Raw genomic sequence first — 17,190 nt, 5'->3', positions numbered from 1 at the left:
CCCCAGTCATATTACATACCCTTTGTACTCTATGAACAGATGCAGAAAAATAAGAACTCACCGACAAGATAAAAAATCTGGCTGCCTTAGGTCATACTCAGCAAAAGATGGGATCTGCATTAGAGGGAGCCAATACTGTAGTGAAGAGACAATGAATAAAACATTCTTTATATTTTCTTTACAGTCATTAATGCTGCTTTTTTTCCCCACATGGCAGAGAGTGCATAGGCTGAAAATGAGTTTCTCAACCATCACAGAGCCTGCCACTGGTAAACTTTTTCTAAAATATACCGTCTTATCATTTATCTCAATGGTCATTTTTTTAAGTTTTTGTTTAATTCACTGGGTATTTAATTGAGAATGTTAGTAATATACATTACCATTGCAACTACAAAGTGATAGCATTTAAATGAATTTTAATGCAGAGACATCAGTAAATATAGAATATATACAAATATATATATAAATATAAATATAAACATAGAATAAGAAAAGTCAGCCATAGGCTGGGGGTGATAACAATACAGTGACATTTCAGAAGAAAATGTGACAGATACTGTAGGTTGGCTCACTCAACAGCAAATGGCTTTTCACTCTGTCTCTAAAATAGAGGCTGGAAAAATTTTTTAAACCCCCTACATTTTTTTAAACCCCTTTGAACCTAAGACTGTTCATGTGAATCACTTCTGGCCTTCAAAATGAAAGGAGAGGTCAACTGGTGTTTTGATGGTTTTTCCTTTCTCCTTTCTAGAATGCTGGTGCAAACTGGGAGCGCACTAGCCATTGCTAAGGAAAGTGTAGCAAAAGATAGAAGGAGACTATTCCCTGTTATTATTGAGAAAGAATTTCAGTCTTACAATAGCACTTGTAGATTTCCTTTTGTGTGAGATAAATAAATCCTTATTTGCTTGAACTAAACTGTAATCAAGTCTCTCTTGTGAAACACAAGCTCTAACTAATATACAGTGAAAAAGAGAGCTTTAAGGACAGCATGATCATGGATACCAAGGAAACAGCGTCTATTTTCTCTAAGCTAAGCCATGTCCAACATTATTAGAAAAATAGAATAAGTTTAAACACAAGCATAAATTCATTTGGTAGTTTAACAGAAAATACACTTAATGAAATAGGAAAACTATTATCATTATAATATTTTTAAATTTTTTATTTTTTTATTGTTTTTATGATATAGCTTACAAAAAATATCAATATTTTGAAAATGTCAGCTAGATCCATTAGTATCATTTAGAAACTCCCAGATTATTCTAAAAGAATAGTTTAGTAATATTTCTACATTTAGCCCTTATTGCTTGTCATGGTGAGTTCTACTCAACTAAATTGTTAATTAATAATCACTTATGACAATAAACAAATCTTGTCAGTTCTGGCTCTCAGTCCTCTTATGGATGTGTGTGCAATTCTTGGTGAGCAAATCATCTGCTCTGACAATTTTTCTGGAAGAGCTGATATTCATCAGTAAGTACACCTCTGCACATTGTAGACAGACACTCAATTTTTAAAAGGTCTGGGTGTGGGTGGGATTCCAAACCAAGAATTAAAGAGCTTTCACATTCTCGAATTGAGAAAACACCAGAGACTCCAAACTCATCTTGCAAGATGAATCTCCTGATAGGGAGGGGCTTATGGTCCACACGACCTTGATCATCAGTTCCTGAATGTCTCATTGGGGGTCTCTTACTCCATGCCAACACCACTCCAGCAGCAGTGCACAGAGAATCAAGCATGGATAAAAACTTTTCCTTTCTTCCTCCTGGAAGGGTTGAAAAGAAGAGGAATTTTTAGGAAAGCTTACTCAAGAATGATAATAATAAACATTACCAAGTGAATGGTGTAAAGTATTTAAGAAGCTGGTTTTTAAAGTACAACTTGTACACAGCAACTAATGTGTTTATCTCATGCAAGCGGCCAAGTTTAAAAAATAAAAATGTCCTACCCTGTGTCATTTACATCTTACCTCCCATCTTATCTTTGATATCCCTCACTGGTGAAGAATTTAGACATTTAAATTCTACCAAGAGAAGGAGCCTTTATAACAATCTATCTAGGACACAATTATTCAATTCTAGTTCCCAGTAATAAGACACATGTTGTTTTCAGTAGAAGGATTATATAATTTCAACATAACACTCAGTTTTATACAAAAAAAAAAATTCTAAAAAACTCAACTATATTCCATTACAGAATAAAATTATAACTTCAAAAGTCAAGATGGCGGCGTAAGCAACTCTGAACTCACCTCCTCCCGTGGACACAGCCAATTTACAACTACTCGTGGAAAAATTACCCCTGAGACAGAACTGAAAACTGGATAAGAGGAACTCCTGCAACAACGGACAATCCTAACTGAGGTGGAAGAGGCAGAGACTCCCTTCTGGAGAGGAAAAATGCCACTTTCACAAGCCACCAGCTTCACGGACGCCGGGAGCAGCTCACAGGTCCACAGCCTCCCTGGAGGAGCAGGGCTCTGAGCTGGGGAGCGACCCCGCTGTGGGCATTTTGTGGACCCAGCACAATCGAGACGAGCGGCAGAATATCTGACTTTGCCTGCTATTAAAACCCCCAGTAAAGCTGGTTCACAAAGAAATTAAAACTGGCTCTTAAAGGGCCCATGTGCAAACTTACCCGTTTCAGAAAGCAACCTAAAATTACCAGAAAGAAAGGTGCACAGTGCTGTGGTGAAAAGAGACTCACCTAATAGGCCCTGAGTGGATCTCGGTGAGAGGTGAGACCTCTCCAGGGACTGGGACATTGGCGGCAGCCATTGCTGTGGCCTGGTGTGGGCATGCTGACACAGATGCTGGCAGACGCCATTGCAGTTCTCCCTGGGGCCTGCTAGCCCAGGGTCTGCCCCACCTGCTAGAGCACCGATCTAATCCAGCTCAGCCAGGGCAGGCAGCCCACCCTAGAGACTGGCCCCACCCAACAACAAGCCCTCAGGCAACTTGTGGGCCTGCATAGATTGGTGACTGGATTCTCTGCAGCCTGGCAACTGAGCCCACTTCAGTGGGGCAGGGCGTGCACAAGGAGCAGGTGGAGAGTGTGGGGTGGTGGTGGAGTGTGTGGGGCTCCTGCTGTGGAGAGACTGGGTCTGCTTCGGGAGGTCGGGGCACGCACATGGGGCAGGACTGTGTTGACTGTGTGTCTGGACCTGTGGGCAGCAGGGCTTGTCAGCTGCAGAAGCCTTGTGCTTCTCAAAGATCCACATAGGGGGTTTGCCCCACCTTCCAAAGCCTGAAACAATTGGGTGCTCCTGTGCCTGAGGCCAGCCCCACCCAGCTGCAATCCTCAGAATGCTGATAAGAGACCTAAAGTCTGGAGGCTTATAGCAATTGTAAGGCCCTGAACCTAACAACCTGCCACACTGGGGGCCTGCTCACTTAAAAGAAATACTGCAACACAAATGTGGTATTAGAACTTGCAGCCAACTGTGCTGGGGCTCCCCACACCTGATAAAGAGACTGAAGGGCCCACAACAACTACAAGCAGCTGAGCATTACGACAGCTGGCCAGGAGCATAACTTGGCCTATCTGGGCACATACAGGGAGAGCAAACAGGCCATAACAGAAGGACACACGTAGCCCACATAGGGGTCACCCCTGGAACATTGAGAACTGAGGGAAGGACATTGCAGGCCTCCTAAGCCATCACGTACATAAGGTCACCTATCCAAGAACAGGAGACGTAGCTGACCTACCTAATACGTAGACACAAGCAGAGGGAAAGAGGCGAAATCAGGAGGCAAAGGAATACATTCCAAGTAAGGGAACAGGACAAAACCCCAGAAAAGGAACTAAGTGAAACAGAAATGAGCAACCTACCCAACAGAGAGTTTAAACTAAGAGTGTTGAGGATGGTCACTGATCTGGGGAGAAGAATAGATGAACTCAGTGAGAATGTCAACAAAGAAATGGAAGATATAAAAAAGAACCAATCAGAAATGAAGAATAGAATACTGGAAATGAAAAATTCACTAGAGGGACTCAAAAGCAGAGTAGAGGATACAGAAGAACGGATGTGCGAGCTGGACAAAAGACCAGAAGAAATTACCCAAGCTGAACAGGTAAAAGAGAAAAGAATTAAAAAGAGTGAGGAGAGTCTAAGGGACCTCTGGGACAACATCAAGCACACTAACATCCATGTTATAGGTGTTCTGGAAGGAGAAGAGCAAGACAAAGGGGCAGAGAATCTATCTCAAGAAATAATAGATGAAAACTTCCCTAACCTAAGGAAGGAAACAGACATCCAGGTACAGGAAGCACAGAGAGCCCCAAACAAGATAAACCCAAAGAGGCCCACCCCAAGACACATCATAATAAAAATGTCCAGAATTAAAGATAAAGAGAGAATCCTAAAAGCCGCAAAAGAAAGACAAGTTACATACAAAGGAAGCCCCATAAGGCTATCAGCTGACTTCTCAGCAGAAACCTCACAGGAGAAGAGAGTGGCATGATATATTTAAAGTGCTAAAAGGAAAAAACTTACAGCCAAGAATACTCTACCCAGCAAGGCTATCATTCAAAATGGAAGGAGAGATCAAAAATTTCCCAGACAAGCAAAAATTAAAGGAGTTTGTCACCAAGAAACCAGTGTTACAAGAAATGTTAAAGGGACTGATTTAAGGGGAAAAGAGAAGACCAAAAATAGGAAAAATTATCTATTTCCGTGATAAGAACATAATGGATACAAATACACAAAAAAGAGGTTTGTTATGGTACCAAAAAATAAAAGGAGGGAGGAGGGGAGTTAAAGAGTAGAGCTTTCAGACAGAGGTCAAACTGAAGAGACCATCAATTCTTTATGGAAGAAGAAAGGAACAGAGAAGGACTACTAAAACACTGAGAAAAAAAAAGTTAAAAAATGGCAGTAAGTACATACTTATGAATAGCTACTTTAAACGTCAATGGACTAAATGCTCCAATTAAAAGGCATAGGGTGGCTGATTGGATAAAACAACAAGATCCATATATATGCTGCATACAAGAGACACACTTCAGACCTAAAGACACTCACAAACTGAAAGTGAAGGGATGGAAAAAGGTAGTCCACGCAAATGGCAATGAAAAGAAAGCTGGGGTAGCAGTACTCATATCAGACAAAATAGACTTTAAAACAAAAACTGTAAAAAGAGACAAAGAAAGGCATTACATAATGATCAAGGGAACAATCCAACAAGAAGATATAACACTTGTAAATATCTACGCACCCAATGTAGGTGCACCTAAATATATAAAGCAATTATCAACAGACATAAAAAGAGAAGTAGACAGTAACACAATAATAGTAGGGGACTTTAACACTCCACCTACTCCAATGGATAGATCATCCAAACCGAAGATCAATAAGGAAACATTGGCCTTAAATGACACATGAGAACAGATGGACCTAGTAGATATATACAGAGCATTCCGTCCAAAAACCGAAGAATACACGTTCTTTTCAAATGCACATGGAACATTCTCCAGGATTGATCACATATTAGGCCACAAAACAAGTCTCCATAAATTTAAGAAGATTGAAATAATATCAAGCATCTTTTCTGACCACAACGGTGTGAAACTAGAAATCAACTATAGGAAGAAAATCAGAAAAGCCACAAATATGTGGAGATTAAACAAAATGCTACTGAACAACGACTGGGTTAATGAAGAAATCAAAGAAGAAATCAAAAAATACCTGGAGACAAATGAAAATGAAAATACAACATGCCAGAATTTATGGTATACAGCAAAAGCGGTTCTAAGAGGGAAGTTGATAGCGATACAGGCCTATCTCAACAGACAAGAAAACTCTCAAATAAACAATCTAACAATGCACCTAAAGGAACTGGAAAAAGAAGAACAAACAAAGCCCCAAATCAGTAGAAGAAGGGAAATAATAAAAGTCAGATCAGAAATAAATGAAATAGAGACTAAAAAAAAATAGAAAAAATTAATAAAACCAAGAACTGGTTCTTTGAAAAGATCAACAAAATTGACAAACCTTTAGCTAGACTCACCAAGAAAAAAAGAGAGAAGGCACAAATAAGGAAAATAAGAAATGAAAGAGGAGAAGTTACAACAGACACCTCAGAAATACAAAAGATTATAGGAAAATAGTATGAAAAGCTATATGCCAAAAAATTCAATAATCTGGAAGAAATGGGTCAATTCTTATAATCATACAACCTTCCAAAACTGGATCAAGAAGAAGTAGAGAATTTGAATAGACCAATCACCAGAAAGGAGATCGAATCAGTAATCAAAAATCTCCCCAAAAATAAAAGTCCAGGACCAGACGACTTCCCTGGTGAATTCTACCAAACATTCAAAGAAGACTTAATACTTATCCTTCTCAAACTCTTCCAAAAAATTGAGGAGGGGGGGAAGCTCCCTAACTCATTCTACCAGGGTGACATTACCCTGATACCAAAACCAGACAAGGACAGCACAAAAAAAGAAAATTACAGGCCAATATCACTGATGTACATTGATGCAAAAATCCTCAACAAAATACTAGGAAATCGCATACAACCATACATTAAAAAGATTATACACCATGATCAAGTGGGATTTATTCCAGGTATGCAAGGATGGTTTAACATTCGCAAATCAATCAACGTGATACACCACATTAATAAAATGAAGAATAAAAATCACATGATCATCTCAATAGATGCAGAGAAAGCATTTGACAAGACACAGCATCCATTTATGATAAAATCTCTGAATAAAATGAGTATAGAAGGAAAGTACCTCAACATAATAAAGGCCATATATGACAAACCCACAGCTAATATCATCCTCAATGGTGAAAAACTGACACCTATCCCTCTAAGAACAGGAACCAGACAAGGATGCCCACTGTCACCACTCCTATTTAACATAGTACTGGAAGTACTAGCCAGAGAAATCAGGCAAGAAAAAGAAATAAAAGGGATCCAAATTGGAAAGGAAGAAGTGAAACTGTCACTATTTGCAGATGACATGATTTTATATATAGAAAACCCTAAAGAATCCACCAGAAAACTTTTAGAAGTAATAAACGAATATGGTAAAGTTGCAGGATATAAAATCAACATACAAAAATCAGTTGCATTTCTGTACACTAACAACGAAGTAGCAGAAAGAGAAATTAAGAATACCATCCCATTTACAATTGCAACAAAAAGAATAAAATACCTAGGAATAAAGTTAACCAAAGAGGTGAAAGATCTGTACACAGAAAACTATAAAACATTGCTGAAAGAAATTGAAGAAGACACAAAGAAATGGAATGATATTCCGTGGTCTTGGATTAGAAGCATTAACATAGTTAAGATGTCCATACTTCCTAAAGCAATCTATAGATTCAATGCAATCTCTATCAAAGTTCCAATAACATTTTTCACAGAAATAGAACAAAGAATCCTAAAATTTATATGGAACAACAAACGACCCCAAAGAGGTAAAGAAATCCTGAGTAAAAAGAACACAGCTGGAGGTATCACACTCCCTGATTTCGAAATATACTACAAAGCTATAGTAACCAAAACAACATGGTACTGGCACAAAAAACAGACACACAGATCAATGGAATAGAATCGAAAGCCCAGAAATAAACCCACACATCTATGGATAGCATATCTTTGACAATGGAGCCAAGAACATACAATGGAGAAAAGAAAGTCTCTTCAACAAATGGTGTTGGGAAAACTGGATAGCCACATGCAAAAACACGAAAGTAGACCCTTACCTTACACCATACACAAAAATTAACTCAAAATGGGTTAAAGACTGCAATGTAAGACCTGAAACTGTGAAAGTTCTAGAAGAAAACATAGGCAGTACGCTCTTCGACATCAGTCTTAGCAACATCTTTTCAAACACCACATCTGACCGGGCAAGAGAAACAATAGAAAAAATAAACAAATGGGACTACATCAAACTAAAAAGCTTCTGCACAGCAAAGGAAACCATCAACAAAACGAAAAGACAACCTAACAATTGGGAGAAGATATTTGCAAACCATACATCTGATAAGGGCTTAATCTCCAAAATATATAAAGAACTCATGCATCTCAACAACAAAAAAACTACCAACCCAATTAAAAAATGGGCAAAAGACCTGAACAGACATTTCTCCAAAGAAGATATACAGATGGCCAACAGACACATGAAAAGATGTTCAAAATCACTAACTATCAGGGAAATGCAAATCAAAACTACAATGAGATATCACCTCACGCCCGTCAGAATGGCTATAATTAACAAGACAGGAAACAACATGTGTTGGAGAGGTTGTGGAGAGAAGGGAACTCTCATACACTGCTGGTGGGAGTGCAAACTGGTGCAGCCACTATGGAAAACAGTATGGAGATTCCTCAAAAATCAACGATAGAACTACCATATGATCCAGCTATTCCACTGTTGGGTATTTATCCAAAGAACTTGAAAACACCAATTTGCAAAGGTACATGCACCCCTGTGTTCATTGCAGCCTTATTCACGATAGCCAAGACTTGGAAGCAACCTAAGTGCCCATCAAGGGACGAATGGATAAAAAAGCTGTGGTATATATATACAATGGAATACTACTCAGCCATAAGAAACGATGAAATCCAGCCATTTGTGACAACATGGATGGACATTGAGGGCATGATGCAAAGTGAAATAAGTCAGAGGGAGAAGGTCAAATACCATATGATTTCCTTCATTAAGTAGTAGATAATAACAACAATAAACAAACACATAGGGACAGAGATTGGATTGGTGGTTACCAGAGGGGAAGGGGGGAGAGGGGAGGGTGAAAGGGATAATTGGGTACATGTGTGTGGTGATGGGTTGTAATTAGTATTTTGGTGGTGAACATGATGTAATCTATGCAGAAATAGAAGTACAATGATGTACACCTGAAATTTTTACAATGTTATAAACCAATGTTACTGCAATAAACAAAAAATTAAAAAAAAAAAAAAAAAAAAAAAGAATGCATTGTGTTATAAAGAACAGGAAGAGTATTCCCAGCAGAAAAGCAATAATCCAAGCTCTTCTTTCCAGAGGTAAACAGCCTTTCAGAAATAGTTGAAAGGGTGATTGTACCATTTTTAATTGTTTTGGCCTGAAAAGTCATCCTAATCTGAAGCAAAATCTGATTTTTGGTCAAGAATTAATTTCCATGAGAATAATCTTCTTTTAGGTGTGTATTAATATCCATTTTTTCCCAACAGGTCAATTTTTGGCCTTACAATGGATAAAGTGGGTCAAAGGAAGACAATACTCCATAAATTCATGCAAAAGGTGATAATTGCTTCCTGCACAGTAATATTACACTAACGTTGCATGATAATATTCTCCAAGAGTAGACCTAAAATGTATGATAGAGTCATCTCCATGAAGACGTTTTTATTTGTTTTGCTCAACTCTGTATCCCCAGTGTTTAGGACAGCATGCTCATGCTGGCCACATAGTAGTTGCCCAATAAATATGTGTTTAATGAAAAAATGAACAAATGAGACAAGTAAATTTTCAGTATTAGTCCTGGTAATTCACCTGGGGCTGTTATACCTTAATTCTAATTGTATTTTAAATAGATATTTAGAAACATATTTGCCAGCAATTATGGAATTGGAAAGTTACAGAGTTTTATTAAGGTCCCACTTGATACAAAGTAAGGAACCAGGGTAAATAAGGATCCAGTTAATAAGAAGAAAGCTACACTAACACTTTTAGAGGAACTGCAGTTACAACTGAGGAAGGGAATATATGGAAAACACAGCTTAATGACTATTAGTGAAAATTCTATAAATTCAAAATTAATACATTTAAGCAAAAAAGATAAATGCGAAAGATATGAAATATAGACTCAATACTAAAGCGATATTGAGGTATGAGAAACATAACATAAAACTTTTCCAAAGATAGTAATATCGCCATTGAAAATTCAAATGATATCTATTCTAAGGAAGAATTTGTGACTCTGTGACGGTGTAGAAAAGATATTTCATCTTTTTGAAATATTCCTCTCTTCTCTTGAACTAGAATGATTTGTGATGCAAGAGATAAAATTGTAAAAGAGTATACATCAAATTTTAATTTGGTTTTTTTTAATATCTTAGTTAATTCTTTCACTTTGGGAACTACAACTTTTTCATCACAACTTCTTAACAAGTGAAAGATAGATAGATAGATAGATAGATAGGCAGATAGATGATAGATAGATATGTAAAAATGTTATTATTAAAATATTTGTACTGAATATACTCTGTAAGCAAACTTCAGCACATTCAGATCTCTATAACCACTCTGAGAAAAGCTGAGTCATGCAGGTATGCATAAATAATTGTTTAATCTAAAATAGGAGCCCTTCATACAAAGAACTATACACAAGGAAAGATGGAGAAATAAGAAAAATAAAAAATACTTCTTCTAAAAGCACTTATAAACGTTAAATAAAATAAAGTAATATTTGGAGTATTTATAAGCAAGAAAGTAAAATGCCCAAATAACAGAATTAAAGAAGTAGGTGAAAAACTGAGCCAAAAGCTGGTGAGAAGAGATTAACATGGCAGATTTGGTTTCTCAGTCCTTTCTTGTCTCTACCGTTACTCGGAACCAAGATTGACTCCGGCCAAACCCTGGAAATATGATCTTGAGAGTATTCTTATGTTACTGATTGAGGGTAGTTTTGTACACCCAGAGCAAAGGGGTATGCTGTACCAGATTCTCAGGACACGTGAGGAAGACTTGTGTGCAAACATCAAGATTAATGATGCATCTGCTTTCACTGTTGGGATCCTGAGGTTTTACCATGATGGCCCGTTGTGTAGTAGAACGTGTCCATGTGACCAGTCATCCATAAAAGACTTGGATCCTGAGATTCAAATGGGCTTCCTTGAACCGAGGCATTTTGCATGTGTCCCTATAGCTTGCTACAAGAGAGAAAAATATGTTCTGTGAGATTTGGTAGGGGAATGACTTGGAAGCCTGCACCTGACCTCTCCGGATTCCACTTGATGCATATTTCTTCCATATTGATCTTGCTCCGTATCTTTTGATGTAATAAATCTTAGCTACCACTATAACATGCTACTGAGTCTTGTGAGTCATTCTAGCTGATCAATTAACTTGAGAGGGGCTTTGAGACACCAGAAACAGCAAGTGATGCTGTTTGCTACTAAGGGAAGTATATGGTGTGGCTTCTATGGCAGAGATGTTGGGTCTATAAAATTAGGCCCTGGAGTGGAATGCCTATACAAGGAGAAAAGATGAATCCACATAACTGTTTCAGAAGGAGGCTTCCTTAAATCAGGTTGCAAAAGATAACACAGACCTTCCAAAGTACGAGTAATTCAAAATTACAAAATGTGAGGAAGCAATTAACCATAATTTACAATAAGCAGACATAACAAAAAAGATTAAAACTCCAAGATCTTGAGCTAATAGTATTATAATCTGAAAGAAAATATTTAAAAGTGAGTATATGTAAAATAATTAAAAGTTTAAAGGATTAGAGACATAAAAAGAATGAGATAATATAATATGAAAAAAATATAAGCAGATGTGAAAAAGAACCAAAATTTTATTTCTATTAAAGAAAAACACAGACTTCCAAATGTAAAACCCCTTGGGCAGGTTAATTTAAAAATATATACAGAGCAAGAGGGAAATGATAAACTAGGAGACAAAACCGAGGGTACTATAAAACATAACATGTGGAATTGAAAAGATGGATGATAATTAAGAGAATTTAAGAGACCTGGAAGATAAGATAAATGTGTCAATATATGTATAAAAAGAGTTCCAAAAAGTAATAATAAAGAAGATGGAGCAAATGTAATATTCAAAATAATATTTTGATAAGAAATTTCTAGAATTGCTAAAAGATATTAAATCAGTTAGAATGAAAGTTGGGGAATAAAACATATCTTAAAAATATATCAGGATTTAAAGCAAGGAACAATACAGTCTCTAAGATCAATACTGGCAACATTGAGATCAAAACACATCCATACGTAAATAAAGGCGAAATGTCTGAGATTTTACTGTACTTGCAAGTTAACAAATTAGCCTTTCAGTTTCTTAAATAGTGGCAGAAGACACAAGACTACTGGTTTGGGGACAAAGGACTTTATTACTCACAGCAATAGCAGCAGCAGAGTCTCAGCATTTGTGTAAATTCCCCAAGTCTCGGTTCACATAGGGTAACAAGAAGGCCTGGGACACCTTCTTATACAGCACTGTGTTACAAGAGAAGAACGCTATGTAGTGGAAATCAAGAGATAAGGAAGTCAAAATTAAGAAGCTGCAGGTACCAGAATTGCCAAATGCAACTGCCTCTTGACATCCAGAAAGCTGGGAAGGAACACTTGAATAAAATTGTAGTGTTAACTAACATTTTCTTCATCTTGCTCATTAATAAAAGGAACCAAAACGAACAGGTAGATGACCTCCACTTTACCCCTACCTTACAAATCTCTCACGATTATATCAAATATTGAAACCTAAATTTCATATAGAAGCTTTCAAAGATCTTTATCTTCCGTGTGTAGGATGAGGGTGGGGGATTCTAGGATGAGCAAGCGAACCCATCACGACATTTTCAGCCATCAAGTCATGCTTAATACTCAGATTGCAGAGACTGAAGTATCACACTAAGTTCTGATCTGGATAAACAAAAAAGAAATCAATTTGTAGGCATATGGTAGTGAAACTGCAGAATACGAAAGACGAAGAGAAAATTTTAGAATCTACTAGAAAGAAAAGATTTATTTCCTAAAATAGATCAACAAGTTGGGTCAAAGCGGATATTTTTGTAGAAACAGAGACCAGATAAAAATAGAATAATATCTTCAATATGATATCAAATAAAGAATTTTATCTGCTAAATGTTCTTCAATATTAATAATTTAATATTGATATTTCAATGAAAAAAATTTGAAAACCTTCTCTGAAGGAATTATTTTAAAATGTGCTTCCAAAAGAAATTAAATGCAAAAGGAAATATGAGGATGGAAGAAGCAATGACATCACATTACTTTTCTTTGAAAATGATTTTGCTTCAAAAATTTTATAATTTTTAAAAATTCATCTAAACATAATACGTTAGCTCAGTATTAAAAGTAGTATATCTTAAATCCATATCTTTAGTAATTGAGAATTGTGAGCTAGTTGCAACTCTTATACAAGCAGAGAAAATGCAATTTTATTTTATTCATACCATGTATCTCTCTACTTCCAAAGAAATGTCTTAAAACAAAAAGGGAATTATTGGTTTATACCAATAATCCACTCTAATGTGTCACATAAAGAATTTCAGCACTCTATTTCTCACTTTTAAGAAAAAAGCCATTGATTTTTTCTTTACAGAATAGATTGCAAAAATAGTTACTTTCAAACATTTCTTTTATTCTATTTAGCATAATGGTAGAAAAAGAAAAGAATATAATATAAAACACACATGCTTCTTTTTCACTGCAGTTGAAAACACTTTCATGAATGTAACATTGAAGAATCAGAGCAGGATTTGTACCTAAATCATTAAAGGGAGAAAACAGGAAAATCTCGAGTAAAATCACAAAAATAATAAATTGAGTCTGTGGGTTGAGATTTTATCATTTAATTACTAAAGTATTGCATTTTATGCTCTTTTGTTCATGATATTACGTGGAAATACTCAATTTGGCTAAAAGCATATGGGATTATATCAGTGAGCATTTTTTTAAAGCGTATGGAATTTAACGACAAATCTACATTCTGCAGATGCAGGCCTCCAGATCTTTCATAAAGTTTAGCAGTCACATTCCCTGGCAAAAGTGGTGCACATGGAATTAGCTCACACTAGATGGCAATATTTCTTAATCAGGAGCCTCATTTTACGCTTATGTAAAGTACTCCTTTTTATATGATCCGCTAAATGTTTCTCCCTCCTCCTTCTTTCTTATCCCTCCTCATACCCATTTTTACTGCTTGTTTGCTAAAATCCTATTGTTAAGGTATTTTGGTGACCAGGCTTTATCTCCACTGATACCCCTGCTGCATGCTTTGTTCCTTCATGCAGAGTCTCCTTTGTCCTCAGTGTAATAAATTGTGAAGGCTATGGAAAGAATTATGTCAGGATATTAGAAAAGAAGCCCATATGATGAGGATAATGGGTGGGCATGATAAAAATGAGATATGATATTGGGACATTGACTCAGATATCAAGGAATCAGCAGTCCCATGTACAAGGTAAACTGAAGTTTGATTTCCCTGCTTACTGATAGCTTAAGTAAGAGAGAAAAGTCAGGTAGTAGAACTACAGAAGAGAGACATAGATATCAGAGAATGCTGTTATGGTAGATGATAAGCCATGTGTTAAAAAGGGGACTAAATTGAAGAGCTGGGGGTATATATATACTTTATTTTTTTTCTAACTATCATTAACTTACCGCTTACTACTGATCAGAAACTATGATAAATGCTCTATTACATTTAATCCTCATTGCAATCCTAACCCCATCCATGGAGAAGCTGGTTAGCTAAAAAGGCCTCAGCCAAGATGCCCCAAATCCAAAGTACATCTCTTGTTCAACTGACTAAAAATGATGACACAAGAAGAAACTAAGGCACATATCCAGTGGATAAATTTATCAACCGCATTAAACCATTACAATGGTACAATTTTGAAAAAAGGAGAGAAAGGAAAGATGGTTATATCATACAAGTAGTAAAGTATTCCTTACAAATAAGTATTTTTGTAAAAATCTTCCTCATTTGGTATTGGAATAATTTATTGATTAGCCAATCATGCTGCCCCAGCTCTGCTCTCAGGGAGATTTCCCTGGTCCACTGTCCTTCATGGCAGTGGAGAGGAGAACAGGAAAAGATGTCTCATTTTGGGAACTGTACTAATTAAGCAACTTTCTTTTTATTAATACAAGTTTAAAGGCCCAGAGATTGGCTAAGGAGGTGAACAATTACAGCTCTTTGTTTAACAGTCTGTTTTGAGATTTCTCTAAAAACAAATTTACATTTGATCTGTTTCATAAACTAACTGAATCAAGAGAATTGTATAATGGTCCCTGGCCAGAACAAATACTGGATATCATGGACTCAGCTAAAAAGTCTTCCTATCCTTCTCTTGCTTTACTTCCTTCTAGCCACAATGACCTTCTCGCTTTATAGGTGTGCATTGAGAGAAATGCAGGGATAAACAGTTTGGGGAATTCTGGATGGGATCCAACAGCTCACGCAAATTCCTTTTCCCTTGAGAGCCTGTACCTGTCTTGTTTCCAAAATCCCACTTCCAATATGAAATGCAAGGCTTCTAGCAACTGCTTAGCTGATCAGAAAATTTCATGAAAGTTTTGCCTAATCAATTATTGTCCTTTCATATTTTGTCATTATCTTCTGGAGCTCAGAAGAAAGTCAAGTCAAAGAGTATTTCTCCGCAGAGACTTCTCTATGATTTTAAGAATGAGGCCTGTTATATCTTCCATAAAGCAGTCCATTCTGCCATAGATATTTCCAATACCTCTTAAGAGTGGCTTGCTTTGCATTTTGGACCAGGTGGAGATTGTTTTCTCATCCTTGGCAATACTCAGGCTTGGTAGACTTTTGGACCACCTGATAAATGAACAGGAGAAGCATACTTAAATAAGTTATATTACACCTTTCATATCCAAAAATGCCAAAAGCTAAGGGGAGGAGTTCCATAAATCCACACATTTTCTACATTCTAGTTCTTAGATCTCTATTCTTTAGTGATCAATTAAATTTTCACATTCAAGAACCGACAAATTCAATCAACACTGTAAGTTATTATGTGTGCTGTCTACTCAGCTACGGTCTCACAATTCCACATCCACCTTTTTGTACTCTACTTTGTGGTACTGGAAATTCAAACTGAATTTTTTTTCCCCAACTGATTCCACGGTAGGTTTCATCAATACGTGGTGCTGGTGGGAGACTAGAAAAGACAAGACAGTAGTTGAAGAGTTTTGTTCCTTCCCATCAGCATCGTCTTCATGGTTTTTTACTGGGCAACTGCATTTTGTTTCAGTTTCTAGTTGTTTCTACTCTGCCAGAATCAGCTTCTGCCCAAGTCTCAGCTTCAAGGAGACTGTCTTCTTGCCCTCCCGAGGCACCAGCTCCTGTTCAGAGGTTAGAGTTCTTCCTTTGTAGGGGCTTCTACTACAAGCGTCTAGGTTTTAATAACCCCAGCATCTTCCCTTTGTTCTTCCAGCCCTAGTGGTGATGGCTCCTTCATGTACTTATGAGTTCTATGTCTAGTCAAGATCTCTTGTTCACTTTGTAATACCTATATATTGATCTCTTATAATCATTCTCCGGGAAAATAAGTGAAGTGATTTCTTTTTTCCTGACTGACCCAGAGATATAGCAACCTCTAGGGTCACATTTTGAAGGTTTGTTTGTTTGTTTTGTTTTGAATGCCAGTTATCTCTGACAAATAGTTGCAAGAGGATCAAGTTATTTTAGCACAATCATAAAATCCTGAAACTCACTTCATGCCCTGGGGTGTATGGTTAAGAATTTAAATTCATCTTCTTTCTTTAAGTCATCAGGTGACATTAGAAGCAGTCATCTGTCCCTATGCCTTTCATGTTTTATGCCAGTAACAACTCAATTCCCCAAAAGTTTAATGTCATGCCTGGTAACAAGTTGTATTTTAATTATATACTTGGCCATCGGCTGTCAGAGCCCCAGCTAAAATATTGGCTAGATTGTTTTACTTCCTTTATTCTTACGCAAACTAGAAAATCAGTCCTTGATTCCCCAGTTTCCTGGAGAATCTGTTAGTCTAGGTATCTATGTCAGTCAAGGTTCTTCTTCACTAGCAGTGGTAATAAATTCAGACTGATTTTCGAAGCAAGTGAATTAATTAAAGTAATATTAAATCACAAAATATCATAGTAGAGTAGAAAAAATTCAGAATATGCGCATAAAAAAAGATTATACAAACAGAATCACAACTCTAGTCATACAGTGGAACCAAACCAGTGAGTTGCTACCACTGAAGGCTGCATACTGTCACTTCTATAGCTGATACTTCAGCAAAGAACTGGTATCACATCCATTACTTCCCCTAAAGGAAAGGCTACTACTATTAGAAAAAATTCTCAATTCTTCTTAATTCCTTCTGTCACTATCACCAAATTTAACTACCTGGATCTGATTGCTCAAGCCAATGCCATGAGCCCATGCCTTAGCATC

General features: G+C 36.8%; 1 long non-coding RNA gene across 1 annotated transcript in view; it reads right to left on the bottom strand.

Annotated features, from left to right (window-relative positions):
• Positions 1–354: 354 nt before the first annotated feature.
• LOC147916096 (uncharacterized) overlaps positions 355–17,190 on the bottom strand; it is a 53,192-nt gene continuing 36,356 nt past the window's right edge. The window contains exon 3 of the long non-coding RNA XR_015553345.1: positions 355–1,771. This is a non-coding gene — a long non-coding RNA (uncharacterized LOC147916096). The remainder of the gene's footprint in view (positions 1,772–17,190) is intronic.

This window comes from Ceratotherium simum, chromosome 10, assembly GCF_057802395.1.
Source record: "Ceratotherium simum simum isolate JZ-2026a chromosome 10, ASM5780239v1, whole genome shotgun sequence".
Classification (NCBI taxonomy): Eukaryota; Metazoa; Chordata; class Mammalia; order Perissodactyla; family Rhinocerotidae; genus Ceratotherium; species Ceratotherium simum.
Note: the sequence above shows the minus strand (reverse complement) of the source record. Positions and strands in the feature narration are given on the sequence as shown.